Source organism: Entelurus aequoreus, linkage group LG20 (genome assembly GCF_033978785.1).
Source record: "Entelurus aequoreus isolate RoL-2023_Sb linkage group LG20, RoL_Eaeq_v1.1, whole genome shotgun sequence".
Classification (NCBI taxonomy): Eukaryota; Metazoa; Chordata; class Actinopteri; order Syngnathiformes; family Syngnathidae; genus Entelurus; species Entelurus aequoreus.
The window spans coordinates 10,995,934-11,019,236 of NC_084750.1; the positions used below are offsets into that span (position 1 = coordinate 10,995,934).

The following is a 23,303-nucleotide window of genomic DNA, read 5'->3' on the forward strand; positions in this document are numbered from 1 at the left end:
CGGCTTGGGCCCCAGTTGGCCCCGCCTGTCTGGACACAATGCAAGGTGCTAAGCTCCATCTGTCAGCTTCCTGCCTGCTCACGTTCACCGCCAACACCCACTTCCTGTCCCACACAAGACACACCTTCATTTAGTCCTCACACCATGTAGGCTTCACTGTCACCTACACGACATTTTTAAACTCACAAGGAATACAAGCATGTGGATTATTTTAGAGCAATTCATTTGTGATTCCAGCTTGCTAAACAGGAAGTAAATAACGATGCAAACATTTCTACATACAGCTGCAAAAGTAAAACTCCACTAAAATGCAAAGAAATAGCAATAAATAATATTATGGAAGATGTAATGTTTCATTTGAAGTTTATTGTAATGTTTCATATAATGTAATGCTTCATGTAATGTTTCATCCAATAATAATTGATATAATGTTTCATTTAATATGTATTGCAATGTTTCATATATTATTTTTGTAATGTTTCATGTAATATGTATTTAAATGTTTCATGTAATGTTTCTTGTAATGTTTCCTATAATATGTATTTAAATGTTTCATGTAATGTTTATTGTTATGTTTCATGTCATGTTTATTGTTATGTTTCATGTAATATTTCATATAATATGTATTTAAATGTTTCATGTAATGTTTATTATAATGTTTCATGGAATGTTTCATGTAATATTTTATATAATATGTATTTAAATGTTTCATGTAATATTTTATATAATATGTATTTAAATGTTTCATGTAATGTTTATTGTAATGTTTCTTGTAATGTTTCCTATAATATGTATTTAAATGTTTCATGTAATATTTCATATAATATGTATTTAAATGTTTCATGTAATGTTTATTGTAATGTTTCATGGGATGTTTCATGTAATATTTTATATAATATGTATTTAAATGTTTCATGTAATATGTTATATAATATGTATTTAAATGTTTCATGTAATGTTTAATATAATATGTATTTAAATGTTTCATGTAATGTTTAATATAATATGTATTTAAATGTTTCATGTAATGTTTATTGTAGTGTGTCCTGTAATGTTTATTGTAATGTTTCATGAATAATGTATTTTAATGTTCCATGTAATGTTTATTGTAATGTTTCATGTAATATTTTATATAATATGTATTTAAATGTTTTATGTAATGTTTATGGCAATGTTTCATGTAATGTTTCTTGTAATATGTATTTAAATGTTTCATGTAATGTTTCATGTAATATTTTATATAATATGTATTTAAATGTTTCATGCAATATTTTATATAATATGTATTTAAACGTTTCATGTAATGTTTATTGTAGTGTGTCCTGTAATGTTTATTGTAATGTTTCATGTAATATTTTATATAATATGTATTTAAATGCTTTATGTAATGTTTATGGCAATGTTTCATGTAATGTTTCTTGTAATATGTATTTAAATGTTTCATGTAATGTTTATTGTTATGTTTCATGTACCATTTCCTATAATATGTATTTAAATGTTTCATGTAATGTTTATTGTAATGTCTCATCTAATGTTTCTTGTAATTTGTATTTAATTGTTTCATGTAATGTTTGTTATGTTTCATATAATATTTCATATAATATGTATTTAAATGTTTCATGAAATGTTTATTGTAGTGTGTCCTGTAATGTTTATTGTAATGTTTCATGAATAATGTATTTTAATGTTCCATGTAATGTTTATTGTAATGTTTCATGTAATGTTTATTGTAATGTTTCATGTACTATTTCCTATAATATGTATTTAAATGTTTCATGTAATGTTTATTGTAATGTCTCATCTAATGTTTCTTGTAATTTGTATTTAATTGTTTCATGTAATGTTTGTTATGTTTCATATAATACTTCATATATTATGTATTTAAATGTTTCATGAAATGTTTATTGTAGTGTGTCCTGTAATGTTAATAGTAATGTTTCATGTACTATTTCCTACACTATTTAAATGTTTCATGTCATGTTTATTGTAATGTTTCATGTAATATTTCCTTTAATATGTATTTAAATGTTTCATGTAATGTTTATTGCAATGTTTCATATAATGTGTATTGTTGTGTTTCATGTAATGTTTGTTATGTTTCATGTAATATTTAATATATGTATTTAAATGTTTCATGTAATGTTTATTGTAGTGTGTCCTGTAATGTTTATTGTAATGTTTCATGTATTATGTATTTAAATGTTCCAAGTAATGTTTCATGTAATGTTTATTGTAGTGTGTCCTGTAATGTTTATTGCAATGTTTCATGTAATATGTATTTAAATGTTTCATGTAATGTTTTATGTAATATTGTATATAGTATGTATTTAAAAGTTCTATGTAATGTTTATTGTAATGTTTCATATAATATGTATTTAAATGTTCCATGTCATGTTTATTGTAATGTTTATTGTAATGTTTCATGTAATATTTTATATAATATGTATTTAAATGTTTCATGTAATATTTAATGCATTGTTTCTTGTACTGTTTTTTTAATTTTTTTTTACCAATATTCAAATGTATTTGAATGTCTGTTGAAGTGTTTCATTTAAAGTTTATTGTGATGTAATGTTCAGTATATCAATGTAATGTTTTATGTAACGTATAATAACAGCAATGTCTGTCATGTGTTTATGTAGTGTGATGTTTTTAACTAAGTATGTTTGCAACAAATCAAGTATAATCATGAAAGTGTAAATTCTTGCAATATTTCCCCCCCACAAAGTATCTTGAGGTCAATCATTTGATGACAAAATATGAGTTATTGTTATAATTTCTGGCCACGACTTGAGTTATGAAATTGTGTGTTTGACACAAACGTTTGATTGTTTGCCACCGGCCTTCTAAAATGTATTTTGGCCGTCATATAATATCAATATTACCACAGGGTACTTTTTCTTTCAGCAAACACAAAAATAAATTGCTTCTTACGTCTTCAGACGAGGCGTGAAGTTTGCGTGTGCTGGTTAATCCAAACAATACCACGCCATGTTAGCTAGCTGGTGTGGCGTGCTACATACAGTATATACAGTATACAGCATATTGGTGCAATGACGTGATGGACATTCCATCAATATGTCCTCCGCAGGAACTTAAAATGTAAACATTAAATCATCAAATTAAAAGATTCAGGGAACTTTATTGTCATAGCAGCACACCTGCGCCACTTGAGATGGCACCATTATTAGAAATATCGCATAAAAGTGTAAAAAAGTCACTAAACTTGTCAACGTCGAATGTTTTTGTTTACCACATGTTAAGTATTTTCACTTGAACATATTCATGGAACTGAATTGTGACTTGCTTTTTATTCTAATAGTAGTTTTTGTATTATTATGTCAGTTATTTCCTTTTGTTGTGGTTTCAAAAACCATATTTTCCCGTTTTTTCTGTTGTATTAGCTTGGTTATATTGTTATTCACGCCACTACCTCAATAAACTTCAGTTTGAAATAAATAATATAAATAATAATAATAAATATAAATACAATATGATAAATATTATAATATAAATAGCAATAATACATACGTAGATAAATGCATTCTTTATGCTATGTTATTTAAAATACACAACTTTTGACATTTTAGCAGACAGATTAGGTACTGTATTGGAAATTTTCTAATCAAGTAGTCAAACAAAATTGTTTTTTCTTCAATTTATTGAATGGCTTGAGCGGTTTAATAAGGCACAGGTCACACACACGACAAGCATCAGTACGAGTGCACTGAATACCAGGTGGGAGAGGGGAGTAAGCGCAGTTTGGGAGGGGGAGAGAGCATATAACAGACGAAAATGCCGACTGTTTAGACAATGGCGCACTGTTAACTGAAATGAAGAAGTCGACACTCGAAATGAGCGACGAGAAGGGAGAAAAAAATACTTTCACAGCGAGTCATACAAAGTATCGGTGTCAGGTTCAAACACTGATGACATCTATTAAACAAGACAAGAAGCAAGGAATTAAACAGAGACCGAATTCAATTTAGCTCAATTGAGGAAAAACGTCTGGGCTGTACTCTTGTACAGTCTCCCACCACGCTCTGACGAAAGATTGTCTTTTATTTGGACTTTCCCTGATTACATGGCAACAGCTTATTCTAAGGGAGGGGGGTCGTAAACAGCCATCACCTTTGGTTAAAAACCAGTTCAAAAGAAAAGGTCGTAAAACAGTTCAAAGAAAAAGGTGCCCGGAGCTTGCGTCAGGTCCTGCTTCCGCTCCGCTTTGTAGATCTCGGGTCAAGATACAATACATCAAAGAAACCGACGCCTTCACGTCGCTTACATTCCTACACAGTGGAGTTTTACAAGCCTTTTGCTTGGTAGGATCAAAGACAGCTTTTGTCCTCTCGCAGGGCGAGCTGAACTCAATGGAACACAAAGTTTTGTGATAACTTATATACAATTATTCTGACAATCGGTATCGCCGGTAGCAGCCTGAATTTTACTCAGTATCAGACCGGAAAGAAAACACCTGGGGTGAGTGAGTACCACAAGAACGATACCATGTACATCATTTCTATAGAATAGGATTTAGAAAGAGTTTTTAATAGAAATGGACTATAAATGGAATAAAAAAGAGATTATGATCCTGTATTGCAAATTTCACGTAAACCCAAACCAGATACGAGTCCATATTAGCACAGTTGTGACAAAATGATATCGTTTTTGTTTTGCACATTAATGTGATGCATATTTGATATCGCTGGGATCAGGAGTGGAGGACGTTGAAGGAGGACATGAAGATGAGATGATGAAGATTGTTGTGATCTCTTAAAGGAGCAGCAAGAAGAAGATTCTGTCTTTAAGGGCCTACTGAAATGAAATTTTTTTATTTAAACGGGGATAGCAGATCCATTCTATGTGTCATACTTGATCATTTTGCGATATTGCCATATTTTTGCTGAAAGGATCTAGTAGAGAACAACGTCGATAAAGTTCGCAACTTTTGGTCTCTGATAAAGAAAAACCTTGCCCCTACCGGAAGTAGCGTGACGTTGTCAGTTGTTCACTCCCTCGTATTTTCCTATTGTTTTCAACGCAGCTAGAGCTATTCGGACCATTACCCCATTAATTTGAGCGAGGATGAAAGATTCGTGGATGAGGAACGTTAGAGTGACGGACTAGAATGCAGTGAAAGACATATTTTTTTTCGCTCTGACCGTAACTTAGGTACAAGCTGGCTCATTGGATTCCACACTCTCTCCTTTTTCTATTGTGGATCACGGATTTGTATTTTAAACCACCTCGGATACTATATCCTCTTGAAAATGAGAGTTGAGAACGCGAAATGGACATTCAGTGCCTTTTATCTCCACGACAATACATCGACGAAGCTCTATAGCATGAGCTAACGTGATAGTATCTGTCTCAAATGCAGATAGAAACAAAATAAATAAACCCCTGACTGGAAGGATAGACAGAAGATCAACAATACTATTAAACCATGGACATGTAACTACAAGGTTAATAGATCTCAGCCTGGCAAAGCTTAACAATGCTGTTGCTAACGACGCTAAGGCTGACTTAGCAACTTAGCAACCGGACATCACAGAGCTATGATAAAAACATTAGCGCTCCACCTACGCCAGCCAGCCCTCATCTGCCCAGCTCATCAACACCCGTGCTCACCTGCGTTCCAGCGATCGACGGCGCGACGAAGGACTTCACCCGATCATCCGTGCGGTGGCCGGTTAGCATCGGCTAGCGCGTCTGCTATCCAAGTGAGTAATCCTTGTTGTGTTGCTACAGCCAGCCGCTATACACCGACCCACCTACAACGTTCTTCTTTGCAGTCTTCATTGTTCATTAAACAAATTGCAAAAGATTCACCAACACAGATGTCCAGAATACTGTGGAATTATGAAATGAAAACAGAGCTTTTTTGTATTGTATTCAATGGGGAAGGCATACCTCTGTTCCCCGGGCTACGTCACGCGCATACGTCATCCTCCGAAGGCTTTTTAAACCGGAAGTGTGGCGGGAAATTTAAAATTGCTCTTTATAAGTTAACCCGGCCGTATTGGCATGTGTTGCAATGTTAAGATTTCATCATTGATATATAAACTATCAGACTGCGTGGTCGGTAGTAGTGGCTTTCAGTAGGCCTTTAAAAGTCCTTCACAGGTTTCCAGCTGACTTGTTCTTGCTCGTACCTGGAAGTTCCTTTTTTTTTGTGTGTGTGCGGATCAAAAAGGAGGGTTTTCCCTGAAGAGGGCTTCAAAACCCGTATTTGATCTCCTATGCTCTTACGATGTTCTTGCACAGGAAGTGCTCTTCAACACAATCGCCCGTACAACAAAGCAAAATGGTAATGTCAATATTTTTTTTTTATTACATGCCAAGACTCACAGAGGAAAGGTTTCTCTTCCCGGGTAAACCTGCACCAACTTCTGTGCTAGAAGAACATCTTTTCAAAACATTCCGAATAAGGATTCTGATTGAAGTCACTCCAAAACATTCTGTTTCCCCAACTCGAAAGTGGTTCTTGTATTCATGCTGGACAACTTAAAGGCCTACTGAAATGATTTTTTCTTATTTAAACGGGAATAGCAGATCCATTCTATGTGTCATACTTGATCATTTCGCGATATTGCCATATTTTTGCTGAAAGGATTTAGTAGAGAAAATCGACGATAAAGTTCGCAACTTTTGCTCGCTGATAAAAAAAAGCCTTGCCTGTACCGGAAGTAGCGTGACGTCACAGGAGCTAGTATTCCTCACAATTCCCCGTTGTTTACAATGGCGCGAGAGAGATTCGGACCGAGAAAGTGATGATTACTCCATTAATTTGAGCGAGGATGAAAGATTCGTAGATGAGGAACGTTACAGTGAAGGACTAGAGAGGCAGCGATGGATGTATCTTTTTCCGCTCTGACCGTAACTTAGGTACAAGCTGGCTCATTGGATTCCACACTCTCCTTTTTCTATTGTAGATCACAGATTTGTATTTTAAACCACCTCGGATACTATATCCTCTTGAAAATGAGAGTCGAGAACGCGAAATGGACATTCAGTGCCTTTTATCTCCACGACAATACATCGGCGAAATGCTTTAGCTACGAGCTAACGTGATAGCATCTTGCTTTAAAGGCCTACTGAAACCCACTACTACCGACCACGCAGTCTGATAGTTTATATATCAATGATGAAATCTTAACATTATAACACATGCCAATACGGCCGGGTTAACTTATAAAGTGACATTTTAAATTTGCCGCTAAACTTCCGGTTCGAAACGCCTCTGAGGATGACGTATGCGTGTGACGTAGCCCGGCGAACACGGGTATGCCTTCCACATTGAAGCAGATACGAAAAAGCTCTGTTTTCATTTCATAATTCCACAGTATTCTGGACATCTGTGTTCGTGAATCTGTTTCAATCATGTTCATTGCATTATGGAGAAGGAAACCGAGCAAGCAAAGAAGAAAGTTGTCGGTGCGAAATGGACGTATTTTTCGAACGTAGTCAGCAACAACAGTACACAGCCGGCGCGTCTTTGTTTACATTCCCGAAAGATGCAGTCAAGATGGAAGAACTCGGATAACAGAGACTCTAACCAGGAGGACTTTTGATTTGGATACACAGACGCCTGTAGAGAACTGGGACAACACAGACTCTTACCAGGATTACTTTGATTTGGATGACAAAGACGCAGACGTGCTACTGTGAGTATGCAGCTTTGGCTTTTTTTTGCGTATGTACGTAACTTTTTTAAAATATATAAGCTTTATGAACCTTGGGTTAGGTGAACGGTCTTTTGGGCTGAGTGATTGTGTGTGTTGATCATGTGTTTGAATTGTATTGGCGTGTTCTATGGAGCTAGGAGCTAGCAGAGGAGCTAGGAGCTAGCATAACACGTACCGTACCGTACGTGCGCGTCACGTACGTAACTTTTTAAAAATATATAAGCTTTATGAACCTTGGGTTAGGTGAACGGTCTTTTGGGCTGAGTGATTGTGTGTGTTGATCAGGTGTTTGAATTGTATTGGCGTGTTCTATGGAGCTAGGAGCTAGCAGAGGAGCTAGGAGCTAGCATAACAAACACGCAGGTGTTATTATGCAGGATTAATTTGTGGCATATTAAATATAAGCCAGGTTGTGTTGTGGCTAATAGAGTATATATATGTCTTGTGTTTATTTACTGTTGTAGTCATTCCCAGCTGAATATCAGGTACCGTGAGTATGCAGCCTTGGCTGCTAAACATTCGATAACTTGACCGTATGTGCGCGTCACGTACGTAACTTTTTAAAAATATATAAGCTTTATGAACCTTGGGTTAGGTAAACGGTCTTTTGGGGTGAGTGATTGTGTGTGTTGATCAGGTGTTTGAATTGTATTGGCGTGTTCTATGGAGCTAGGAGCTAGCAGAGGAGCTAGGAGCTAGCATAACAAACACGCAGGTGTTTTTATGCAGGATTAATTTGTGGCATATTAAATATAAGCCTGGTTGTGTTGTGGCTAATAGAGTATATATATGTCTTGTGTTTATTTACTGTTGTAGTCATTCCCAGCTGAATATCAGGTCACCCCCGGCTCTCACAGCATCTTCCCTATCTGAATAGCTTCAACTCCCCACTAGTCCTTCACTTGCACTTTACTCATCCACAAATCTTTCATCCTCGCTCAAATTAATGGGGAAATTGTCGCTTTCTCGGTCCGAATCTCTCTCACTTCATGCGGCCATCATTGTAAACAATAGGGAACTTTGCGTATATGTTCAACTGACTACGTCACGCTACTTCCGGTAGGGGCAAGCCTTTTTTTTTATCAGATACCAAAAGTTGCAATCTTTATCGTCGTTGTTCTATACTAAATCCTTTCAGCAAAAATATGGCAATATCGCGAAATGATCAAGTATGACACATAGAATAGATCTGCTATCCCCGTTTAAATAAAAAAAATTCATTTCAGTAGGCCTTTAACTGCATATAGAAACAAAAGAAATAAACCCCTGACGGGAAGTATAGATAGAAAATCAACAATACTATTAAACCGTGGACATGTAAATACACGGTTAATGCTTTCCAGGCTGGCGAAGGTTAACAATGCTGTGCTAACGACGCCATTGAAGCTAACTTAGCAACCAGACTGCACAGAGCTATGCTAAAAACATTAGCTCTCCACCTACGCCAGCCAGCCCTCATTTGCTCATCAACACCCATGCTCACCTGCGTTCCAGCGATCGGCAGAAGGACGAAGGACTTCACCCGATGCGTTTGGCGGCCCGGAGACGTAGGAAGTCAAGGTGAAGTCGGCGGCTAGCGCGGCAAGCGCTCCAACAAAGTCCTCCTGGTTGTGTTGCTGTAGTCCGCTGCTAATACACTGATCCCACCTACAACTGTCTTCTTTTCAGCCTTCATTGTTCATTAAAAAAATTGCAAAAGATGTCCAGAATACTGTGGAATTATGAAATGAAAACAGAGCTTTTTGTATAGGATTCTACGGGGTACCATAACTTCCGTTACTCGGACTTCGTCACGCGCATACGTCATCATACCGCGATGTTTCAGCCGGATATTTCCCGGGAATTTTAAAATGTCACTTTATAAGTTAACCCGGCCGTATTGGCATGTGTTGCAATGTTAAGATTTCATCATTGATATATAAACTATCAGACTGCGTGGTCGCTAGTAGTGGCTTTCAGTAGGCCTTTAAAACAATCTTTATGAGTTCCACCGTTGGGATTGAAATGTAACGTCATTTTCTTATACTTTGTTGACGACAAGATTGACTTTTCACAGAATGTAACGTGTGCCCTTCTGTTCTTAAATTATTATTTAATAATACTGTGGCGCAGGCAAAACAAGGGCAGTGGATGACATGGGAAGGAGTAGAGAAGAGGGAGATCTCCTGGAAAGAGCTGTGGGAGATGGAGGCATTCAGGGCGAGCTTTACCATCAGGGCTGCCTACGATGTCCTGCCTTCTCCAAAAAACCTCGGCCAGTGGTATGGTGAAGACCCCACATGCCCTCTGTGTCCGAGTCCAGCAACACTGAAGCACATCCTGGTGGGCTGCAAGACCAGCCTCACCCAAGGCCGTTACATCTGGCGGCACAACCAGGTGCTAAAGTGTCTTGCAGCAGTTCTGGAAAGTCGACGGACAAGCGTCAATGCCCTTCCTCCCTCGTCATCCCGTTGGCAAGCAACAACATTTGTCCGGGAGGGTGAGGGTCAAGCCAACCTCACCCCCGCAAGACCAGACACTGGACAGCTAGGCGGGGCACGGGACTGGAAACTGCTGGCAGACCTGGGCCAGAGACTCTGCTTCCCAGTTGAGATTGCGTCCACCAACCTGCGGCCAGATCTTGTTGTGTGGTCAGCTTCGCTCAGGCTTGTGTACATCATAGAGCTCACGGTGCCCTGGGAGAGTGCAATGGAGGAGGCCTACGAGCGCAAGAAGTTGAGGTACACTGAGCTTGCAGCCGATGCGCAACAACAAGGCTGGAAAGCGAGGGTACGCCCAGTGGAAGTAGGCTGCAGAGGGTTCGTGGCCACCTCAACATCCAGGCTCCTCAGGGAAATGGGAGTGCGAGGGAAGGCCCACCGGCAGGCAGTGAAAAAGCCGCTGAAAAGGGGAGTCAGTGGCTGTGGGTCATACGAAGGGACTCCACCTGGGCTTTCAAGTGAGTGATGGCATCTATGGAGTGATCCTGGGACGCTGGGACTCACTGCTGAACCTTCTGGAGGTGTCGTGGGCCTATCAGCGAAACACTGAGGAAGGGGGGCGCCCACTTGATAACCCAAAGGAGGCCTTCACTCACTTGACCATCCCACATAGGTGTCTCAAGTATGCATTAGGGGATTGTAACATCTAGTCCTACAGAACAGATCTCGATCGGATTTTCCAAGTTTTCAAAACCATTCAAAGTCCATGATAAGGCACGAAATATCACCAAAAAAAAAATGTGTGCTGGGATGATCCAGGCCCAAGAAAATGCATGGTGCAAGAAGTATTTAATAAGAGATGTCCTATGGAAAAATGACCATCCGAAACAAAACAAATGAAAGCTGCGAGCCATGGCACATGCCCTGGTCCGGCTGCCAAAAATTTCAGGAATGCAAATGTAACCTATCCGTGCTACAAATCAATGCAATATACGTATGGGGTGTTATGGGCTAGGAACAGAAGACTAGCGTTTGGACTCGGAGAGAGAGGCAGAGCTTGAATTGCAGTTTGGTTGACACTAGGGATGTCTCGATCCGATATTTGGATCGGATCGGCCGCCGATATTTGCCAAAAAATGCATATCGGCAAGGCATGGGAAAATGCCGATCCAGATCCAGTTTTAAAAAAAATTCCGGAATAATACATTCCACTTTTCTGCTGCTCCCTAATTTCCGTTCCGCATTTTCCAGCACACCTTCAACACAGTCGAGTATACGTCCTCACGCAGTTGCTTTTAGCTGCTGGCATGACACGACAGGCTCTTCCCACTCCTTCTTGTGTCTGCTTCTCACAGACAGCAAGCGCACCTTCTTACCATACATGCCAACCCTCCCGTTTTTAGCGGGAGAATCCCGGTATTCAGCGCCTCTCCCGACAACCTCCCGGCAGAGATTTTCTCCCGACAAACTCCCGGTATTCAGCCGGAGCTGGAGGCCACGCCCCCTCCAGCTCAATGCGGACCTGAGACTGAGTGGGGACAGCCTGTTCTCACGTCCGCTTTCCCACAATATAAACAGCTTGCCTGCCCAATGACGTCATAACATCTAGGGCTTTCACAGAGTGCACAACTGCGCACACAACAAGGAGACGAAGCAGAAGAACGAGGAAATTACAGACACGGCGGCCGAAATGATATACTCATCATAAACGGAGAAGTTAAACAGGACAATACTGCCATCTAATGGCTAGCCACCGGAACACTGAAATTCAAGTATTTTTATTTGTTTTATATGTAAATAAAATAAATATATAAATATAAATATATATATATATATATATATATATATATATATATATATATATATATATATATATATATATATATATATATATATATATATATATATATATATATATATAGCTAGAATTCACTGAAAGTCAAGTATTTCATATATATATATATATATTAAATATATATGAAATACTCGAGTTGGTGAATTCTAGCTGTAAATAACCACAACCCCAACCACGCCCCCCGCCCCCAACCCCAACCGACCAAGCCCCCCCCCCCCCCCCCCCACCTCCCGATATTGGAGGTCTCAAGGTTGGCAAGTATGCTTCTTACACACGTCACGTCATACGTCGCATACGTATACGCACTCTCCCAGCAGAGAGGTAGCAGCATGGCTAACGCTAGCTGTGATGCTAGCGTAGCCGTGTGAGCGGTAATAATGAAGGAATAATTCATTAATTCCCAAGTAAAACAGCAGGGGGTCCACCGTCTGGCGGTGGTTTGGCTTCAAGTGGGAATATGTCGAACAGACAACCGTAATATGTCAAGTGTGGGGCAAAAGCGTTGCTATAAAAAGTAGCATTATTATGTACTATATACATATATACAATTCAAATTCCATGAATCAGTGTCTCTAGATCAGGGGTCACCAACGCGGTGCCCGCGGGCACCAGGTAGCCCGTAAGGACCAGATGAGTAACCCGCCGGCCTGTTCTAAAAATAGCTCAAATAGCAGCACTTACCAGTGAGCTGCCTCTATTTTTTACATTGTATTTATTTACTAGCAAGCTGGTCTCGCTTTGCCCGACATTTTTAATTCTAAGAGAGACAAAACTCAAATAGAATTTGAAAATCCAAGAAAATATTTTAAAGACTTGGTCTTCACTTGTTTAAATAAATTAATTAATTTTTTTACTTTGCTTCTTATAACTTTCAGAAAGACAATTTTAGAGAAAAAATAAAACCTTAAAAATGATTTTAGGATTTTTAAACACATATACCTTTTTACCTTTTAAATTCCTTCTTCTTCTTTCCTGACAATTTAAATCAATGTTCAAGTAATTTATTTTTTTTATTGTAAAGAATAATAAATACATTTTAATTTAATTCTTCATTTTAGCTTCTGTTTTTTCGACGATTAATATTTGTGAAATATTTCTTCAAACTTATTATGATTAAAATTCAAAAAAATTATTCTGGCAAATCTAGAAAATCTGTAGAATCAAATTTAAATCTTATTTCAAAGTCTTTTGAATTTCTTTTAAAATTTTTGTTCTGGAAAATCTAGAAGAAATAATGATTTGTCTTTGTTAGAAATATAGCTTGGTCCAATTTGTTATATATTCTAACAAAGTGTAGATTGGATTTTAACCTATTTAAAACATGTCATCAAAATTCTAAAACTAATCTTAATCAGGAAAAATTACTAATGATGTTCCATAAATTATTTTTTAAATTTTTTCAAAAAGATTCAAATTAGCTAGTTTTTCTCTTCTTTTTTTCGGTAGAATTTTGAATTTTAAAGAGTCGAAATTGAAGATAAACTATGTTTCAAAATTTAATTGTCATTTGTTTCGTGTTTTCTCCTCTTTTAAACCGTTCAATTAAGTGTAAATATCATTAATTATTAATAATAACATAGAGTTAAAGGTAAATTGAGCAAATTGGCTATTTCTGGCAATTTATTGAAGTGTGTATCAAACTGGTAGCCCTTCGCATTAATCACTACCCAAGAAGTAGCTTTTGGTTTCAAAAAGGTTGGGGACCCCTGCTCTAGATCTTGTATAAATCTCAGTTCAGACTTAATAGAGTTCTTGAAAAAGGATGGCAGTACAGTCCATGTGCTGCAGGTTAAGGATGAGAATGTAAAGGGTCGGCTCGAGAGCCTCCTACCAGAACGGGTGGTGGGGTCCCTGGCTGGAATCTTCCAAGAACCATCCTTGGACTAGATGCTTCTTTTCCTTAGCTCGCCATCAAAAAGAGAAGCCTGGCCTGTGTAAGAGCCAGGACCATTCTTATAAATCCACGTGTACACAAAATATCTTCATTAAATAACATTAATTGTATTATAAAGTATCCAGAATATGTTCTAGTTCTTTCCTCAATATTGTACAATATAAATCAATAAACATGTCAGAATCACAATATGCAATAACATGCTAAAATAACGATTAGCAGCATAAATATGACCTATACCAGGAGTCGGCGACCCAAAATGTTGAAAGAGCCATATTGAACCGCAAATACAAAAAGTAATCGTTCTGGAGCCGCAAAAAATCAAAAGTCTTATAAGTGTTATAATGAAGACAACACATGATGTTAGTGTCTATATTAGCCTACTATCAAAATGACTTTAAAAGTCTTATATAAGTGTTATAATGAAGACAACACATGATGTAAGTGTCTATATTAGCTATATTAGCCTACTATCAAAATGACTTTAAAAGTCTTATATAAGTGTTATAATGAAGACAACACATGATGTAAGTGTCTATATTAGCCTACTATCAAAATGACTTTAAAAGTCTTATATAAGTGTTATAATGAAGACAACACATGATGTTAGTGTCTATATTAGCTATATTAGCCTACTATCAAAATTACTTTAAAAGTCTTATATAAGTGTTATAATGAAGACAACACATGATGTAAGTGTCTATATTAGCCTACTATCAAAATGACTTTAAAAGTATTATATAAGTGTTATAATGAAGGCAACACATGATATAAGTGTCTATATTAGCCTACTATCAAAATGACTTAAAAAGTCTTATATAAGTGTTATAATGAAGACAACACATGATGTTAGTGTCTATATTAGCTATATTAGCCTACTATCAAAATGACTTTAAAAGTCTTATATAAGTGTTATAATGAAGACAACACATGATGTAAGTGTCTATATTAGCTATATTAGCCTACTATCAAAATGACTTTAAAAGTCTTATATAAGTGTTATAATGAAGACAACACATGATGTAAGTGTCTACATTAGCTATATTAGCCTACTATCAACATGACTTTAAAAGTCTTATATAAGTGTTATAATGAAGACAACACATGATGTTAGTGTCTATATTAGCCTACTATCAAAATGACTTTAAAAGTCTTATATAACTGTTATAATGAAGACAACACATGATGTTAGTGTCTGTATTAGATATATTAGCCTACTATCAAAATGACTTAAAAAGTCTTATATAAGTGTTATAATGAAGACAACACATGATGTTAGTGTCTATATTAGCTATATTAGCCTACTATCAAAATGACTTTAAAAGTCTTATATAAGTGTTATAATGAAGACAACACATGATGTAAGTGTCTATATTAGCCTACTATCAAAATGACTTTAAAAGTCTTATATAAGTGTTATAATGAAGACAACACATGATGTAAGTGTCTATATTAGATATTTTAACCTACATACAGCTAGCCTAAATTGCATGTTAGCATCGATTAGCTTGCAGTCATGCAGTGACCAAATATGCCTGATTAGCACTCCAACAAGTCAACAAAGCTCACCTTTGTGCATTCACGCACAGCATAAAACGTTTGGTGGACAAGATGAGACAAAGAAGGAGTGGCATAAAACACGTCTTTCCGTGGCAGCTTCGGAGAAAGTTGTACATTCAAACAAACTTTTGAGCATCAGTCCACACAACGGTGAGTTCAAGGGCCGCTACAAAATGAGTAGGACAAAATGGCGCTCGCCAAATACCCTCATCAGTGAAGCATGAACACAAACGTATTAAACAGTGGGCTTTCTAACTATTTGGAAGGTTTGTGTCGTGTTTGTCCTCCTACAGAAACCATATTACAACAAAAATGTTATTTTTCACCCCATTTTTGTTCCATTTTCATACATTAAAAAAAATAAAATACATAGAGCCACCAGGGCGGCGCTAAAGAGCCACATGTGGCTCTAGAGCCGCGGGTTGCTGACCTATACAAAGCAGTCAGTGCACTAAACGTGCTTATTATCAAAACATTTAAAAATACATTCAATACCCAAATAGCTATCATTGGTTTAAGTCATAAACTTTGTACATGGACAATTGAGAATATGCCACCAAGACTGTTGCAATGAAACAATGGAAGAAAGATTCATGCTAAAGGTGCTATGTTCATAAATATAGACTCACCAACTCTTCTACAGTCACACACAGCTTAATGACAACAAAATCCGGCGCTGGTAGTTGGCTCTATAAAGTTACAAATAGGTATTTTAGTTTAGACTCAGTCAGCACAATATTTCAGGTGAAAAGGAGAATAAAAACCTACTTGGAGCAGAAATACAATCTGTTTCCTCTCAAGTTTTGTATACTGGCCACTTCCTGCTACCGGCTAATAAGCACAGCTAATTGGACCGTGGCGGTCACGTGACTAGAAAGTGCGCACAGCGCTCAAAGAGTAATAGGAAGTAAGAGCATACCAGTCACTTCCTGCTACCGGCATATAACCAAAGCTGATTGGACTGTGGCGGTCACGTGACTAGGAAGAGCACAAAGAGTAAATAGAAAGCAAGACAATACCAGTCACTGCAAAAGGTCTGGATTTGACACCTCCGTTACACAAACAATCTTTATGAGTTCCATCATTGGGATTGAAATGCAACGTCATTTTCATCTGCTTCGTTGACGACAAGATTGACTTTTCACAGGATGTAACGTGTACCGTTCGGTTCTTAAATTATCATTCAATAATACTTGATCGGATTTTCCAAGTTTTCAAAACCGTTCAAAGTCCATGATAAGACAGGAAATATCACCAGAAAAAAATGTAAATACGGTTTAAGAATTCGACAAAAAAAACCCTCTTTTTAGTGTAGGTGTGCTGGGATGATCCAGGCACAAGAAAATGCATGGTGCAAGAAGTATTTAATAAGGTGTCCTATGGAAAAATGACCATCAGAAACAAAGACAAAATAAAAATGCGAGCCATGGCACATGCCCTGGTCCGGCCGGCAAAAATTTAAGGAATGCAAACATGTTAAAGTTAGCATGCTAGCAGTTGTTAGCATGGTAGTGTATGCTCTTTATTTTCATTGCACAAGTACAACAACATTTCCTTTTCACCACAAACTTGTTCAAAATTAGACATACGTTGTACAGGTAGACCAGGGGTCACCAACGCGATGCCCGCGGGCACCAGGTAGCCCGTAAGGACCAGATGAGTAGCCCGCTGGCCTGTTCGAAAAATAGCTCAAATAGCAGCACTTACCAGTGAGCTGTCTCTATTTTTTAAATGTTATTTATATACTAGCAAGCTGGTCTCGCTTTGCCTGACATTTTTAATTCTAAGAGAGACAAAACTCAAATAGAATTTGAAAATCCAAGAAAATATTTTAAAGACTTGGTCTTCACTTGTTTAAATAAATTCATTAATTTTTTTACTTTGCTTCTTATAACTTTCAGAAAGACAATTTTAGAGAAAAAATACAACCTTAAAAATGATTTTAGGATTTTTAAACACATATATCTTTTTACCTTTTAAATTCCTTCCTCTTCTTTCCTGACAATTTAAATCAATGTTCAAGTAAAAAAAAATTTTTTATTCTAAAGAATAATAAATACATTTTAATTTAATTCTTCATTTTATTTTAGCTTCTGTTTTTTCAACGAAGAATATTTGTGAAATATTTCTTCAAACTTATTATGATTAAAATAAAAATAAAAATATTCTGACAAATCTAGAAAATCTGTAAAATCATATTTGAATCTTATTTCAAAGTATTTTGAATTTCTTTTAAAATTTTTGTTCTGGAAAATCTAGAAAAAAATTATTTGTCTTTGTTAGAAATATAGCTTGGTCCAATTTGTTATATATTCTAACAAAGTGTAGATTGGATTTTAACCTATTTAAAACATGTCATCAAAATACTAAAATTAATCTTAATCAGGAAAAATTACTAATGATGTTCCATAAATTATTTTTTAAATTTTTTCAAAAAGATTCAAATTAGCTAGTTTTTCTCTTCTTTTTTTCAGTTGAATTTTGAATTTTAAAGAGTCGAAATTGAAAATAAACTATGTTTCAAAATTTAATTGTCATTTTTTTCATGTTTTCTCCTCTTTTAAACCGTTCAATTAAGTGTAAATATCATTAATTATTAATAATAACAGAGTTAAAGGTAAATTGAGCAAATTGTCTATTTCTGGCAATTTATTGAAGTGTGTATCAAACTGGTAGCCCTTCGCATTAATCACTACCCAAGAAGTAGCTCTTGCTTTCAAAAAGGTTGGTGACCCCTGAGGTAGACGGAACAGGAACGGTGATGCATCGCCACTATGGCCCACTAGGCCACCATTTCTAGTCCCCGCCCCGCCCCTTCGCTTTAGTTTTTTTTTCAATTTGTCGCACTTTTATTATTTCATTATTTTTCTCTTGCAATTTTACTTTTTATTCAAACCCTTTTACCGTATTGCTTTTGCACTATCTTGTTTAGCTCATTCATTGTTTATGTTCTCTGTTTGTTTTTTGTTTTGTTTTTTTTTGCTCTATGCTTTTTAACCTGTAAAGCACTTTGGTCCAATTTAAAAATTGTTGTAAATGTGCTATATAAACAAAGTTGCCTTGCCTTGCCTTGGTAAAAGGTAGGGAAAAAATGTAGCGAATAAAAACAAGTCGATCTCAGACTGAACTCCTGTGGAGGAGGGGGCACAGACTGGGGCCGAGAAGAAAAAAAACGTAGCCGATAAGGACACAGAGGTTTTACGCAGAAACCACAAGACTTGCAACAGGAGGGGTGGGGGCGGGCATCCGGTCAGAAGCTGTCAGCCACTAGGAGCGCTGCTCCGTGTCCTTCGTACCACGTGGGGGTGAAGTGGTGGCAAAGGCGTGGGGTAGGGGTGGAGGCATACTTGCCAACCCTCCCGTTTTTAGCGGGAGACTCCCGGTATTCAGCGCCTCTCCCGACAAAAAATGTTCTCCCGACAAACTCCCGGTATTCAGCCGGAGCTGGAGGCCACGCCCCCTCCAGCTCGATGCGGACCTGAGTGGGGACAGCCTGTTCTCACGTCCGCTTTCCCACAATATAAACAGCTTGCCTGCCCAATGACGTCATAACATCTACGGCTTTTAGAGAGTAGAGTGCACAACTGCGCACACGACAAGGAGACGAAGCAGAAGAACGAGGAAGTCGCAGACACGGCGACGCCGTCGACGAGCAAGATGAAGAAATACGCTCGCAAGTTCCAAAACGAATGGAAACAAGAATTTCAGTTCATCCAGGACAGTTCGAAGGGGAAGGGGTATGTCATTATGTTGCCTGTACATTTTGTAAAACAGACTTCTCCATTGAACACGGTGGCCGAGTCATGAACGGGGGAGAAGTTAAACAGGACAATACTGCCATCTACTGGATAGCCCCCGGAACACTGAAATTCAAGTATTTATTTTATTTATATGTATAATAAAATAAATACATATACTATATATATATAGCTAGAATTCACTGAAAGTCAAGTATTTCATACATATATATATATATATATATATATATATATATATATATATATATATATATATATATATATATATATATATATATATATATATATATATATATATATATGAAATACTTGAGTTGGTGAATTCTAGCTGTAAATATACTCCCCTATTAACCACGCCCTTAGCCACGCCCCCAACCACGCCCCCACCCCACCCCGACCGCCCCCCCCCCCTACTCCAAACATATTTCTTATCTTCATGACCAATAATCTATGTCTGGTCTGACATGGAAGACATTCTGTTTGCTAATGTGTGCACCTGCAGTTTGCAGGAGTGGTGCTACATCTGGTGTGAACGCGTCGTCGCCGCCTCCGCAGTTCATGGCAGGCTCCAGTCTTCCCCCATCTCATTCCCGGCTGTTGTGCCCTGGAGCAAGACACAACCCCACACCTCGCCCCCAGTGCAACCCCGCGTTGGAACACGGCCGCGCGTTGGAGAGGCCGTTAGCACAAATTAGCAGGCGTGTTTTGTCAGGGTGCCTCAGGGCAGCCGAGAGTACAGATGTAGTTTGCCGCCGACAGCGTGAATGAATGATGGCTCTCACTGTAAAACATGTTGGGAAAGAATGAATCCAAATTATTATCATGCTTTTATGGGCCAGTGAACATATTGGTAAAGACATTCAGACTGCAGTGATTAAGATCCCCGGAGATGCTAGCGAGGTTTGATTCAATGTTACCTGGCAACAACCACAGGAGATGTACAATAATTATAATAATAACAACATTCTAAGTCAAATCAGGCTGATGGCGTATGGAGGAGTGGTGAACTATATTTCTACACTGATACCATCTAGACCAGGGGTCACCAACCTTTTTGAAAGCAAGAGCTACTTCTTGGGTAGTGATTAATGCGAAGGGCTACCAGTTTGATACACACTTAAATAAATTGCCAGAAATAGCCAATTTGCTCAATTTACCTTTAACTCTATGTTATTATTAATAATTAATGATATTTACACTTAATTGAACGGTTTAAAAGAGGAGAAAACACGAAACAAATGACAATTAAATTTTGAAACATAGTTTATCTTCAATTTCGACTCTTTAAAATTCAAAATTCTACCGAAAAAAAGGAGAGAAAAACTAGCTAATTTGAATGTTTTTGAAAAAATTTAAAAAAGAATTTATGGAACATCATTAGTAATTTTTCCTGATTAAGATTAATTTTAGAATTTTGATGACATGTTTTAAATAGGTTAAAATCCAATCTGCACTTTGTTAGAATATATAACAAATTGGACCAAGCTATATTTCTAACAAAGACAAATCATTATTTCTTCTAGATTTTCCAGAACAAAATTTTTAAAAAGAAATTCAAAAAACTTTGAAATAAGATTTAAATTTGATTCTACAGATTTTCTAGATTTGCCAGAATAATTTTTTTGAATTTTAATCATAATAATTTTGAAGAAATATTTCACAAATATTAATCGTCGAAAAAACAGAAGCTAAAATGAAGAATTAAATTAAAATGTATTTATTATTCTTTACAATAAAAAAAAATAAATTACTTGAACATTGATTTAAATTGTCAGGAAAGAAGAAGAAGGAATTTAAAAGGTAAAAAGGTATATGTGTTTTAAAAATCCTAAAATCATTTTTAAGGTTGTATCTGTTCTCTAAAATTGTCTTTCTGAAAGTTATAAGAAGCAAAGTAAAAAAATTAATGACTTTATTTAAACAAGTGAAGACCAAGTCTTTAAAATATTTTCTTGGATTTTCAAATTCTATTTGAGTTTTGTCTCTCTTAGAATTAAAAATGTCGGGCAAAGCAAGACCAGCTTGCTAGTAAATAAATACAATTTAAAAAATAGAGGCAGCTCACTGGTAAGTGCTGCTATTTGAGCTATTTTTAGAACAGGCCAGCGGGCTACTCATCTGGTCCTTACGGGCTACCTGGTGCCCGCGGGCACCGCGTTGGTGACCCCTGATCTAAATAAACACACAATATTAGGTCACAGTTCTTTTACTAAATAGTAAGTACATGAAATACAAAGCTATCTGATACAAAATGAGATGATTTATAAATAAAATGTACAAAATTGTTCATAAAAATCAGGCTTTTGTCCACAACGCCCAACAGTCAGAAAGTCGTCCTCTCGGTAAATTATAATTTCCTGAGATTCAGGCGATTCCTTTTGGTCCATTTCAGCTGTAAATAACAATATATAAATAATACGTGTCAGTGTTTATCTGTAAATAACTATATATAAATAATACATGTCAGTGTTTATCTGTAAATAACTATATATAAATAATACATGTCAGTGTTTATCTGTAAATAACAATATATAAATAATATATGTCAGTGTTTATCTGTAAATAATATATAAATAATAATGTCAGTGTTTATCTGTAAATATATATATATATATAAATGTCAGTGTTTATCTGTAAATAACAACATATAAATAATACGTCAGTGTTTATCTGTCAATAACAATATATAAATAATAAATGTCAGTGTTTATCTGTAAATATATATATATATATATATATATATATATATATATATATATATATATATATAAATGTCAGTGTTTATCTGTAAATAATATATAAATAATACATGTCGGTGTTTATCTGTAAATAACAATATATAAATAATACATGTCAGTGTGTATCTGTAAATAACAATATATTAATAATAAATATCAGTGTTTATCTGTAAATAACAATATATAAATAAATAAATACATAATAAATGATAGTAATAATAATAATAAATACATATAAATAACAATATATAATAATAATAATACATTATTTTAAATAACAATATATAAATAATACATGTCAAATAATACATGTGAAATAATACACGTCAGTGTTTATCTGTAGATAACAATATATAAATAATACATGTCAGTGTTTATCTGTAAATAACAATATATAAATAATACATGCCAGTGTTTATCTGTAAATAACAATATATAAATAATAAATGTCAGTGTTCATCAGTAAATAACATTATATAAATAATACATGGCAGTGTTTATCTGTAAATAACTATATATATATATATATATATATATATATATATATAAATATAAATATATGTATATATATATATATACATATATATATATATATATATATATATATACATATATATACATATATATATATATATATATATATATATATATATATACATATACATATATATATATATATATATATATATATATATATATATATATATATATATATATATATATATATATATATATATATATGGCCCCCACATAATTATATATATATATATATATATATATATATATATATGGCCCCCACATAATTATATATATATATATATATATATATATATATATATATATATATATATATATATATATATATATATATATATATATATATATATATATATATATAAATATTAATATATGTATATATATATATATACATATATATATATATATATATATATATATATATATATATATATATATATATATATATATATATATATATATATATATATATATATATATATATATATATATATATATATATATATATATATATATATATATATATATATATATATATATATATATATATATATATATATATATATATATATATATATATATATATATATATATATATATATATATATATATATATATATATATATATATGGCCCCCACATAATTTGACTTTTCAGTATGTGGCCCATGGTAGAAATTTGGACACCGTTGAACCAAAGTATCAAAAGTATCGATATTTTGATGTTAGAATTGATATTAGAACATAAAGATCTGGTATCGATATTTCACTATCGATCTGCACCTCAAAAATACTCTCTAATACGCTTCTGCCTTGGATACTTTGAATGAGTAAGTAGTATAAACACTTCGTGTG

At 35.2% G+C, this 23,303-nt stretch overlaps 1 long non-coding RNA gene across 2 annotated transcripts in view; it reads right to left on the reverse strand.

Moving 5' to 3' along the window:
* LOC133635914 (uncharacterized) overlaps positions 1–16,260 on the reverse strand; it is a 20,984-nt gene extending 4,724 nt beyond the window's left edge. Inside the window, exons 1-4 of one of the 2 annotated variants that reach the window (XR_009822140.1) lie at positions 16,186–16,260; positions 16,047–16,106; positions 13,795–13,893; positions 1–104 (exon numbers count right to left, since the gene is read on the reverse strand). The exon at positions 1–104 is cut by the window's left edge and continues 271 nt beyond it. This is a non-coding gene — a long non-coding RNA (uncharacterized LOC133635914). The remainder of the gene's footprint in view (positions 105–13,794; positions 13,894–16,046; positions 16,107–16,185) is intronic. The other variant, XR_009822139.1, reaches the window with a different exon arrangement.
* Positions 16,261–23,303: the final 7,043 nt, after the last annotated feature.